The 11,918-nt window shown below is 38.7% G+C and overlaps 1 long non-coding RNA gene across 1 annotated transcript; it reads left to right on the top strand.

Moving 5' to 3' along the window:
- Nucleotides 1-5,624: 5,624 nt before the first annotated feature.
- LOC116555403 lies at nucleotides 5,625-8,246 on the top strand. The gene is made up of 3 exons (XR_004270521.1): nucleotides 5,625-5,920; nucleotides 6,587-7,110; nucleotides 8,082-8,246. It is a non-coding gene; the product is annotated as an uncharacterized LOC116555403 (long non-coding RNA).
- Nucleotides 8,247-11,918: the final 3,672 nt, after the last annotated feature.

Below are 11,918 nucleotides of genomic sequence, written 5' to 3'. Positions count from 1 at the left end.
CTACCAACCACAAAAAGCCCAGGTCCAGATGAGTTCACAGTCAAATTCTATCAGACATACAAAGAGGAGCTGGGACCACTCCTTCTGAAACTATTCCAAACAATCCAAAAAGAGGGAATCCTTCCCAAATCATTTTATGAGACCAACATCATCCTGATACCAAAACCCAGCAGAGACTCAACAAGAAAAGAAAACTTCTGTCCAATATCCATGATGCACATAGATGCAAAAATCTTCAATAAAATACTGGCAAACCGATTGCAACAGCACATCAAAAAGCTTATCCATCATGATCAAGTAGGCGTCATCCCGGGGATACAAGCCTGGTTCAACGTACACAAATCTATAAACGGAATCCACCACATAGACAGAACCAAAGACAAAAACCACATGATTATCTCAACAGATGCAGAGACAGCCTTCAACAAGATTCAACAGCCCTTTATGCTAAAAACTCTCAATAAACTAGGTATCAATGGAACGTATCTCAAAATAATAAAAGCTATTTATGACAAACCCACAGCCAATATCATACTGAATGGGCAAAAACTGGAAGCATTCCCTTTGAAATCTGGCACTAGACAAGTATGCCCTCTCTCACCACTCCTTTTCAATATAGTATTGGAAGTTCTAGCCAGAGCAATCAGGCAAGAAAAAGAAATAAAGGGTACTCAATTAGGAAAGGAGGAAGTCAAATTATCTCTATTTGCAAATGACATGATTGTATATTTAGAAGACTCCATCGTCTCAGCCCAAAATCTCCTTAAACTGATAAGCAACTTCAGCAAAGTCTCAGGATACAAAATCAATGAGCAGAAATCACAAGTATTCCTATACACCAGTAACAGACTTAATGAGAGCCAAATCAAGAAAGAACTGCTATTCACAATTGCTACACAGAGAATAAAATACCTAGGAATTCAACTAACAAAGAACATAAAGGACCTCTTTAAGGAGAACTACAAACCACTGCTCAACAAAATAAGAGAGGACACAAACAGATGGAGAAACATTCCATGTTCATGGTTAGGAAGAATCAATATTGTGAAAATGGCCATACTGCCCAAAGTAATTTATAGATTCAGCGCTATCCCCATCAAGCTACCAATGACCCTCTTCACAGAACTGGAAAAAAACCACCTTAAACCTCATATGAAACCAAAAGAGACCCCACATATCCAAGTGAATTCTTAGCAAAAAGAATAAAGCTGGAGGCATCATGCTGCCTGACTTCAAACTATACTACAAGGCTACAGTAATCAAAACAGCATGGTACTGGTACCAAAACAGAGATATAGACCAACGGAACAGAAGAGAGGCCTTGGAGGAAACTCCACACATCTACAACCATCTGATCTTTGACAAACCTCACAAAAACAAGCAATGGGGAAAGGATTCCCTGTTTAATAAATGGTGTTGGGAAAACTGGCTAGCCATGTGCAGAAAGCAGAAACTGGACCCCTTCCTGACACCTCACACTAAAATTAACTCCAAATGGATTGAAGACTTAAAAATAAGACCTAACACCATAGAAACTCTAGAAGAAAATCTAGGCAAAACTATTCAGGTCATAGGCATAGGCAAGGACTTCATGACCAAAACACCAAAAGCATTGGCAACAAAAGCCAAAATAGACAAATGGGATCTAATTAAACTCCAGAGTTTCTGCACAGCAAAAGAAACAATCATGAGAGTGAACTGGCAACCAACAGAATGGGAACAAATTTTTGCAATCTAGCCATCTGACAAAGGGCTAATATCTCTTTTTCTACAAAGAACTAAAATAAATTTATGAGAAAAAAAAAAAACCCATTCAAAGGTGGGCAAAGGATATCAACAGACACTTTTCAAAAGAAGACATATATGAGGCCAACAAACATATGAAAAAATGATCATCATCACTGGTCATTAGAGAAATGCAAATCAAAACCACATTGAGATACCATCTCACGCCAGTTGGAATGGTGATCATTAAAAAATCTGGAGACAACAGATGCTGGAGAGGATGTGGAGAAATAGGAACGCTTTTACACTGTTGGTGGGAGTGTAAATTAGTTCAACCATTGTGGAAAACCGTGTGGCTATTCCTCAAGGACCTAGAAATAGAAATTCCATTTGACCCAGCAACCCCATTACTGGGTATATATCCAAAGGATTATAAATCATTCTATTATAAAGACACAAGCACACGTATGTTCATTATGGCACTGTTTACAATAGCAAAGACCTAGAACCAACCCAAATGCCCATCGATGATAGACTGGACAGGGAAAACGTGGCAAATATACACCATGGTATACTATGCAGCCATAAAAACCGATGAATTCGTGTCCTTTGTAGGGACATGGATGAACCTGGAAACCATCATTCTCAGCAAACTGACGCAAGAGCAGAAAATCAAACACCACATGTTCTCACTCATAGGTGGGTGTTGAACAATGAGAATACATGGACACAGGGAGGGGAGCATCACACGCTATGGTCTGTTGAGGGGGGCTAGAGGAGGGACAGTGGGGGGTAGGGAGTTGGGGATGGATAACATGGGGAGAAATGCCAGATATAGGTGATGGGGATGGAGGCAGCTAACCACATTGCCATGTATGTACCTATGCAACAATCCTACATGTTCTTCACATGTACCCCAGAACCTAAAGTGCTATTATATATATATACATACACATATATATATGTATGTATATATATATATACATACATATATATATATACACACACACACACACACACACACACACACACACATATATAGAGAGAGAGAGGGAGAGGGAGAGGGAGAGGATGAGGGTCACAAAGCCACCCCCCATCCAAAAAAAAAAAAAAGAATTTGCTCACCTCTGGATCTCTCATTTCTGATAGAAAATAGAGATAATAAGAATGCCTACCTCAAGAGATATCTGCAAAATGGTTAACTGGGCAGCAAAATGGCACATCCAGTATAGTGCCTGGAACCAACAATAATAGCCTCCTTCCCACTTTGGGGCAGCATGGAGTACATGCCTCTCTGCTATGTGAAAGCTCATTTGACATCTCTATTTAGAGGGAGGGAGAGAACCAAGCCAAGCTGCAAGCAGGTCTCTTCCTTGTCCAGTCGTGATCCTGAGCCTGCTGTCCTGAATCAACTGTCTCCTTCCCAGCTCATTTGATGGAACGTTTCAATTTTAAATTGTCAGTCATCAGCACATTTAAATGTCCTAGGACTAGAGAAACATCGGAAGGAATTATTGACAGCGTTATTGATTTAATCAGATAATTTTGCACAAATTATGGTCTATAAAATTCTGGGTGCTCTGTAATCTTCCATGAGACAGAGTTTCAGTGTAGGCTAAAGTGGAAGCTACCATCATCCCTCAAGGTAGGATCTAGAAGAGCAAAGAGGGATCAGTGTGAAATAAGATAAATGCAGGAAGCATAGGGGAGGCATTTGCTGAGAGAATAAGGAATAGTTTCTAAGTAAGCTGGACTGTGAGTGTGTAAGGAAATGAGAAGGTGAGAAAGGGAGTTTGGGGGCAGGTAGGGACATCCTTGAATAGTATTTGAGGCATCGGGACTTTGTAGGCAATCGGGAACCATTAAAGGTTTTCAAGCCAGGAAATGGCATGGTCAGAATTTTGCTTTAAGAAGATAACTGACAAGAAATTGAGAATGGATTGCTTTGGTAGGGGGCAGAATGATTGGAGACAGGGGAATACTTAGGGAGCCTACTGCAATTGTCTGAACAAGAGGTGATAAAGGTTGCACTTTGGCAATGGAAAAGAGAGAACAAATAGAAGGCATGTTGCAGTGCAAAATCTACAGAACTTTCTGACTGCCTAGGGAAAGGAAAGGACAGAGGGAGAAGGATGACTCAGGATTTGAGCCTGAGAAAAGTGCCTGAGTTATCTAATTTAACATTCAGAATGCAGAGCCTATCTATCAACACCTGGCTTTACTCATTTATTCTTAATGCATGCATGCGCGTGCATGCGCGTGTGTGTGTCTGTGTGTGTATGTAGCTCTATGTAATATGGAATGCTATACATCAATAACTGAATATCTCTCTCTCACACAGCCTCTCTCTCTCTCCCTCTCTCTCTCTCTCTCTTCTACTTCAATCTTCATTCACTTTTAATGTATGTAATTATTGGCATTATGAAATGAACGTGTGAGGCTTTCTAACTTCATCTGAGAAATTGCAGTTTTTTTATTGGCAGTGTAGAGATAATGTTTTAGGATTTTGAAAATATTTAGGTTAGTCCTATTGATAATAGCAGCTTCCATTGACCGAGTGCTTATGTGCAATGCTTTACACACATTGCCTCACTTCTCACGTCTCACATCTGTGAGGCAGACACCGTTAAGGCCCCTCCCCCCCTCCACCGTGTTCCCAATTCCCTCCTCCCTTGCTAACCACCATAAAGACTAACCTCCCTTACAACAAGGGTGGCCATGGAACCCAGGTCTGGACAATGAGAATATAAATGACATCAGTCTCGAGAGTTCTAGGTAGGTCATTGGTTTCCTCTTATGCTATAAGAGGAGACATAAGAGGAGACAGCTGGTACTTACTCTGTTCCTTCTTCCTGGCTTGAACATGGTGGATGTGATGCTTACAGTTCTGACAGCCATTGGCAACCACCGATAACAAACAGAGATAAAAAGCCAATGAGTAGGAGAAAGAAAGAGGGTGTGATCTGTGATCTCAGTGGCAATGTTGAGCGACTGAACCAGGCTTGAAACCCCTATGCCCATGTTTCTTGATAAGTTTCAAGCCACCATTAGTTGTTTTTTTCTGTTACTGCAGAAAATGGACTCTGATGTGCAGTTATTTGCCCAGGGCCAAACCAGGAAATGGTGGAGCTGGAATGCAAACACAGGTGTCTTTCTGATTCCAAAGTGATGTTATTAGATATTTAAGACATAATTAGAAAGATATTTGGTCTTTGTTCCTGATTCCTGGTACAAGGCTCTTAAAGCCCTTGAAATTTCCTGAATAATATGGGTGATAGAATCACCTTTGTTCTAATGCAGTGATTCTTAGTGGGACCCTAGAAGGCTTGTCACCAAAAAGACCAAGCCTTAATTAGAAGCTTGGGACTTTCAAACCTCCCCCAGCCCAACCAATAGGGAGGGTAAAAGGGATGAAGATTGGATCAATCACCAACGGCCAATGATTTAATCAACTGAACCTACATAATGGCACCTCCATAAAAACCAAAATATGGGACTGGGGAGCTTCTGAGTTCGTGAACACACACACATGCTGGGAGAGGGGCACACTCCAACTTCATGGTGACAAAAGCTCCCATACTTGGGGCCCTTCCAGACCTCACCTTATGTACCTCTTCATCTGGCTGTTCATTTGTATTCTTTATTATAAACTGATAAATGTAACTAGAGTCCTTTCCTGAATTTTGTAAGGCATTCTAGCAAATGATCCAACATGAATTAGCAAATTTGGAAACTCCCAGTTTACACTTGGTTGTCAGGAGCATAGGGGGCCTGGGACTTGCGATTGGTATCCGAAGTGGGGCCATTCTTGTGGGACTGAGCCCTTTAACTTGTAGGATTTGATGCTAACTTCAGCTATATAGTGTCAGAATTGAATTGAATTGCTGGATACCGAGAACTGGTGTGGAAAATTTCCTACACATTTGATGTAAAAAATATCAGGGGAGAAGAATAGCCCTACTACCATACATTCTCCCTTCTGGTACCCACTCTGAACCACACAAAGGACTTTTTTGTTGTGTGTGATGGATTCATCTGCTGTGCTTTCCATGGCCTTTGTCTCTCACTTCTTCCTCCACAGTTTTGGATCTCTCCTGGATGTCAGGCACTGAAGCCCAGCCTTAAGAGATAGTGACATGATTACCATTCAGCCCTGCTCTCAAGTTGCTCACAGGACAGAGGAGGAGTTGGCAAAGTATGTTGGCCTGCTACCATTTTTGTATGACCCATAAGCTAAGAATGGTTTTCACATATTTAAGTGGTTGAAAGAAAATTCAAAGAAGAATATTTTATGGCCAGTAAAAACAATATGAAATTCAAGTTCCTGTGTCCATAAATACTATTATGAGGGAATACAGCCCCACTGATTTGTTTACATGTTGTCTACGGCAACTCTTGCACTACAACCATAGAACTGAGTAGTTGCAACAGAGATCATATGGCCTACAAAGCCTGTATTTGGTACCTGGCCCTTTAAGAAAAAGCATGCTGACCTGCCATCTAAGAGGGGTGGAATTTGTGGATTAGGCAATGAATAATTCATTCTAGGAAGGGAAAGAGAAAGGATGCAGTATAACTAAGGTACTTAGAAAATTTTTCCAAAAAGCAGGTGGATCCAAAGCTCTGAGTCTTATCTCTAGACATTTTTCCTTTAAAGATAGATTCTATACAAGAGGTGGAGGTGGGCATGGGAAGAGTGGTCTGGGATATTTATTAGGTGTAGTTACCTTTGCCTAATGAATATCTTTTGTTACTCATTCCTTAGAGGCAGAAATGCATGCATCAGTCAGTTCGAACAGCTCATGAATACTTATCTGAGTTGAATAATTTTACTTTAGAAAAAAACGACCTTTTAATTAAGGCCCTCAGAGCCTCCCATGAATTGGCTGTCACCTGAAATTACTGTGGGCTTGGATTTCCTGTGAGCATACAAGACACCTTGCTCAGATCCTGATTCCTGTAAAGCAAATACTTCTGTCCTCATGGTTCCCACAGACCTTGCACACATCCCTGGGTTGGTGGAAGATTTCTTTCCATGAACCCAACTCTTATAGAAATTAAGAGAACTGTTTAATTTTTTTCTTTCCAAAAGAAAGCAAGTACCGGGAAGTCTTCTTCCATAGTAACAATGCTTGTCATTTACCCACTGTCACATGATTTAGAAAGCACTTTTCTGGACATTTTTGTTCTGAGCCTTAAAATAACCATGACCTACATAATTTGATCATAATGAAAAATGGTTGAACTATGTAAAAAATCCAATTCTGATATACCAATGAAATAAACTTTTGAGATTGGTGAAACCCATACCTGTTTTGTCTTTATTTTACAGATGAGGAAAGTGAGACTTCACCAGAAAGGCATCCAATCAATGGCAACATCAAGGTGTGTGCTTTCCATTTACGATGATGATGATGGCCAAGGCTACCTTATCACTGGCCTAATTAGATATGGCTGAATTGTCACATTTAATGTGTGTGGGCTATATGTGGGATGCTTCTATAATTTGTTATCCAAACGGAAATTCCTTGGTTTATCAGGCATAAAGCCATCCTGTTCCCTGAGACCTATGGCCATGCTATATGCAGGTTAGGCAGATGCCATAGGCCATGTGATTCATACCTCATCAGGTATTTCCCTAAAATTTGCTTCTATTTCCTGACTTGTGTTCCCAGTCCTGTGGACCCAGCACTTTGGAATGTCAGCATTTGATGAATGCTGTCCCTGTAGTGATTCAGTTCTGGTTTCTCCCACTAATCTCTGGTTTTAGGCCAGATTCAGAGCCTGGGCAATAAAGAAATCAGGACGTAATAGGGAAATATGAATGTGTCATGTATTCCTGCCTTGACTCAACCTTTCTTTATCTCCAAGGCATTAAAATTCCTGTCTTTAGGTCAGAGAGAATGTTGTCAAACAGGAATGGGAGACAATTCTAGACAAACCAGTGTGGGATATCCAGGCATAAGAGGAAAGAGAATGAAATATCTTTTATTGACATTGTGTGTGCATTTTGTTGTGTTTTGTTTTTAGAAAGTAGTAACAGCAAATCAATGTTTATTGATTATCAGTGGTGTCCTCATCTCTGAGCTATGTGGGAGAATGAAGAAACATGATAGGGAAAGGAAGAGAAAATATAATTATTTCATTATAATGAAGAACTAACTAAGGAAAATAGATAGCTAAGAAAATTAAGAGAATACTACACTTATAAAGGCAACCATTAGAATGCAAATATTCTAATATTATTTCCTAAATATTAGACTACACATAAAAGCTATAGTGTCTTAGTTCAGGTTGCTATAACAGAATACTACAGACTGGGTGGTTTATAAACAGCAGTAATTTATATCTTACAGATCTGAAAGCCTGAAGTCTGAGATCAGAGTGCCAGCATGATCAGCCTCTGCTGAGGGCTGTCTTCAGGGGTGCAGACTGCAGACTTCTCATTGTATCCTCATGTGGTGGAAAGAGCAAGATAACTCTCTGGGTCTTTTTTAGAAGAATACTAATTTCATTCATGAGGTTTCCTCTCTCATGACCTAATTATCTTATAAAGTCCCCACCTCCTAATACTATCACATTGGGATACGGATTTCAACATATAAATGTTAGTAGGGGGTGGGGAAGAAGCACAGGCATTCAGTCTATAATAACTGTGTAATGGAAAGATTTAAAAAATGAAATTATTCAACAGGAACACAGTACAAATAATGTGGCAGGACAAAGACCAAATATATTTTATATTTATAGCCTCAATAACTAAAGCAAGGCAGTTGTGGTGAATGAATAGCATTGCCCATGAAACAAAACAGAAAATCCAGAAATAGGTCTAACTAGTATGGTAATTCAGAATATGATAAAGAAGATACCCCAAATTATAGGACAATTCAGTAAATGATGCTGGAATAATTGCATATCCATTTGGGAACACTTCAAAGGTGATAAACATTTAAATGCAAATATGAAGCCATAAAAGTATAGAGAGGAAATACAGCAGAATATTTCATGTTCATAGATAGAAAGACAGTATTTTTAAGATGTCAGTTCTTCCCAACTGGATCTATGAATTCAACGCAATTTCAATCAAAATCTCAGCAAGTTATTTTGTGGATAGGGACAAAGTGATTGTAAAGTGACTTTTTATATGGAAAGGCAAAGTCCCAGAATACTCAATGCAATATTAAGGAGAAGAAGAACATCAGATGACTGACGCCACCCAACTTAAAGATTTACTATAAAGCTACAGTGATTAAGTAATGTGGTGAAAGAACAGACAAATCGATCAATGGGACAGAATAGACAGCCCAGACACAGACCCACAAAAACATAGTCAATTGATCATTGAGGAAAGGTAATACAATGTTGGAAAGGCCTTGTGATACATATGAGCAAAGGCAATACAATGGAGAAAACAGTCATTTCAACAAATGGTTCTGGAACAACTGGACAAGCACATGTTGAAAAATGAATCTAGACAAAGACCTTACATCTTTCACACAAAAAAACCCTCAAAACTGATCAGAGACCTAAACATAAGGTACAATATTATAAAATTCCCGGAAGATAACAAGAGATAACCTTGGTTTTGGCAATGATTTTTTATATGCCATACCAAAGGCATGATACATGAAAGAAGAAACTGATAAGTGGGACCAATAAAAAGATTTTGGCCATGCAAAAATTATGATGAGGAGAATAAATAGATAAGCCAGACTGATATTAAACATTTGCAAAGATATATCAGATAAAAAGCTGTTATAATATATACTAAAACCTCTTAACCTCAACAATACGAACACAACAGAATTAAAAAATGGGCCGCATGTCTTAGGAAACACCCTTTCAAAGAAGATATAGATGGCAAATAAGCCTATAAAAAGATGTTTCATATCATATGTTATGAGGGTAATGAAAATTAAGAAAGAAATGAGATATCAAGATGTATTTATTAGAATGGCCAAAATCCAGATCACAGACAACACCAAATGTCAGTAAGTATGTGGAGGCATCATGCTACCCAACTTCAAACTATACTACAGGGCTACATAAGCAAAACAGCATTGTACTGGTACAAAATCACACACCAAGCCCAATGGAGCAGAATAGAGGGCCCAGAAATAAGATTGCATATCTACAAGCATCTGATCTTTGACAAAGCTGACAAAAACAAGCAATGGGGAAAGGACTCCCTTTTCAATAAATGGTGCTGGGATAAATGACTAGCCATATGCAGAAGACTGAAACTGGACCCGTTCCTTCACATCATACACAAAAATCAACCAAAGACTGATGAAAGACTTAAATGTAAAGCCCAAAACTATAGAAGTGCTGGAAGACAATCTAGGCAACACCATTCAAGACATAGAAACAGGCAAAGATTTTATGACAAAGATGCCAAAAGCAATTGCAACGGAAGCAAAAATTGACCAATGGGATCTAATTAAACTAAAGAGCTTCTGCACACCAAAATAAACTGTCAACAGAGTGAACAGGTAACCTACAGACTGAGAGAAAATTATTGCAAACTATGCATCTGACAAAGTTCTACTATTCAGCATCTATAAGAACTTAAACAAATTTACAAGAAAAAAACCAAATAACTCCATTAAAAAGTGGGCAAAAGACATAAACGGACACTTCTCAAAAGAAGACATACATGTGGCCAACACGCATATTAAAAAAAGCTCAACATCACTGATCATTAGAGAAATGCAAATGAGATACCATCTCACAACATTCAGAATGGCTATTAATAAGTCAAAAAATAACAGATGCTAGCAAGGTTCTAGAGAAAAAGGAAAGCTTATACACTGTTGGTGGGAGTGTAAATTAGTTCAACCATTGTGGATGATAGTATAGTAATTCCTCAAAGACCTAAAGACAGGAATATCATTCAACCCAGAAATCCTCTTCCTGGGTATGTACTCAAATCAATATACATCGTTCTATCACAAAGACATATGCAGGTGTATGTTTATGGCAGCACTGTTCACTACAGCAAAGATGTGAAATCAAGCTAAATGCCAATCAATGGTGGACTAGATAAGGAAAATGTAGTACATGTATACCATGGAATACTATGCAGCATAGAAAAGAACACGATAATGTCCTTCGTAGGAACATGAATGGAGCTGGAAGCCATTAATTATTCTTAGCAAACTAATGCAGAAACAGAAAACCGAATACTGCATGTTCTCACTTAAAAGTAGGAGCTAAATGATGAGAACACATGGACACATAAAAAGGAACAACAGACACTGGGCTATCAGATGGTGGAGAGTGGGAAGAGGAAGAGAATGAGGAAAAACAATTAATGGAGACTAGGCTTAATATGTGGATGATGAAATAATCTGCACAACAAACCCCCGTGATCCAAATTTACCTTTATAACAGACCTGCATATGTACCCCTGAACTTAAAAGTTAAAATGAAAAAGAACTTTTATTCATTGCTTGTGGAATTTCAAAATGATGCAGCCATTTTGGAAGATGATTTGGTGATTTCTTATAAAACTAAACATACTCTAACCATACAATCCAGCCATTGCACTCCTTGGTATTTACCAAAAGCAGTTGAAAACTTATGCTCACACCAAAGCCTGCACATGAATATTTATGGCATCATAAATGCCAAAATTTTGAAACAACCAAGATGTCCTTCAGTAGGTGAATGAATAAATAACCTGTAATACACCCAGGCAATAAAATATTAATCAATGCTAAAAAAAATTGGTATCTGTTTTTATAAAAGTGGGCCAAAACAAAAAATTGAAAAAGTAAATGAGCTATCAAACTATGAAAAAGCATGGAAGAGGCTTAGATGCATACCACCGAGTGAAAGAAACCAATGTGGAAAGCTTTTATACTGTATGACTCCGACTGTAGGACATTTCGAAAGGCAAAAGTATAAGGACAGTGGTTGTTAGATCACTAAAGAGATCAGTGTTTGCTGGAGGTGGGGGAAAGAGATGAATAGACAAAGCACAGAAGATTTTTAAGGCAATGAAAATAACCAGTATAACAGTATAGTGGTGGATATATGTTATAATACATTTGTACAAACCAATAGAATGTACAACACCAAGAATAAACTCTAATGTAAACTGTGGACTTTGAGTGATAATGATGTGTCAATACAGATTGATAAATTTTAACAAATGTACCACTCTCTTGGGGAATGCTGGTAATGGGGAG

This window comes from Sapajus apella, unplaced genomic scaffold (genome assembly GCF_009761245.1).
Source record: "Sapajus apella isolate SASKATOON/1434 unplaced genomic scaffold, GSC_monkey_1.0 scaffold15, whole genome shotgun sequence".
Taxonomy (NCBI): Eukaryota; Metazoa; Chordata; class Mammalia; order Primates; family Cebidae; genus Sapajus; species Sapajus apella.
This window is presented reverse-complemented; position numbering and strand designations above follow the sequence as displayed.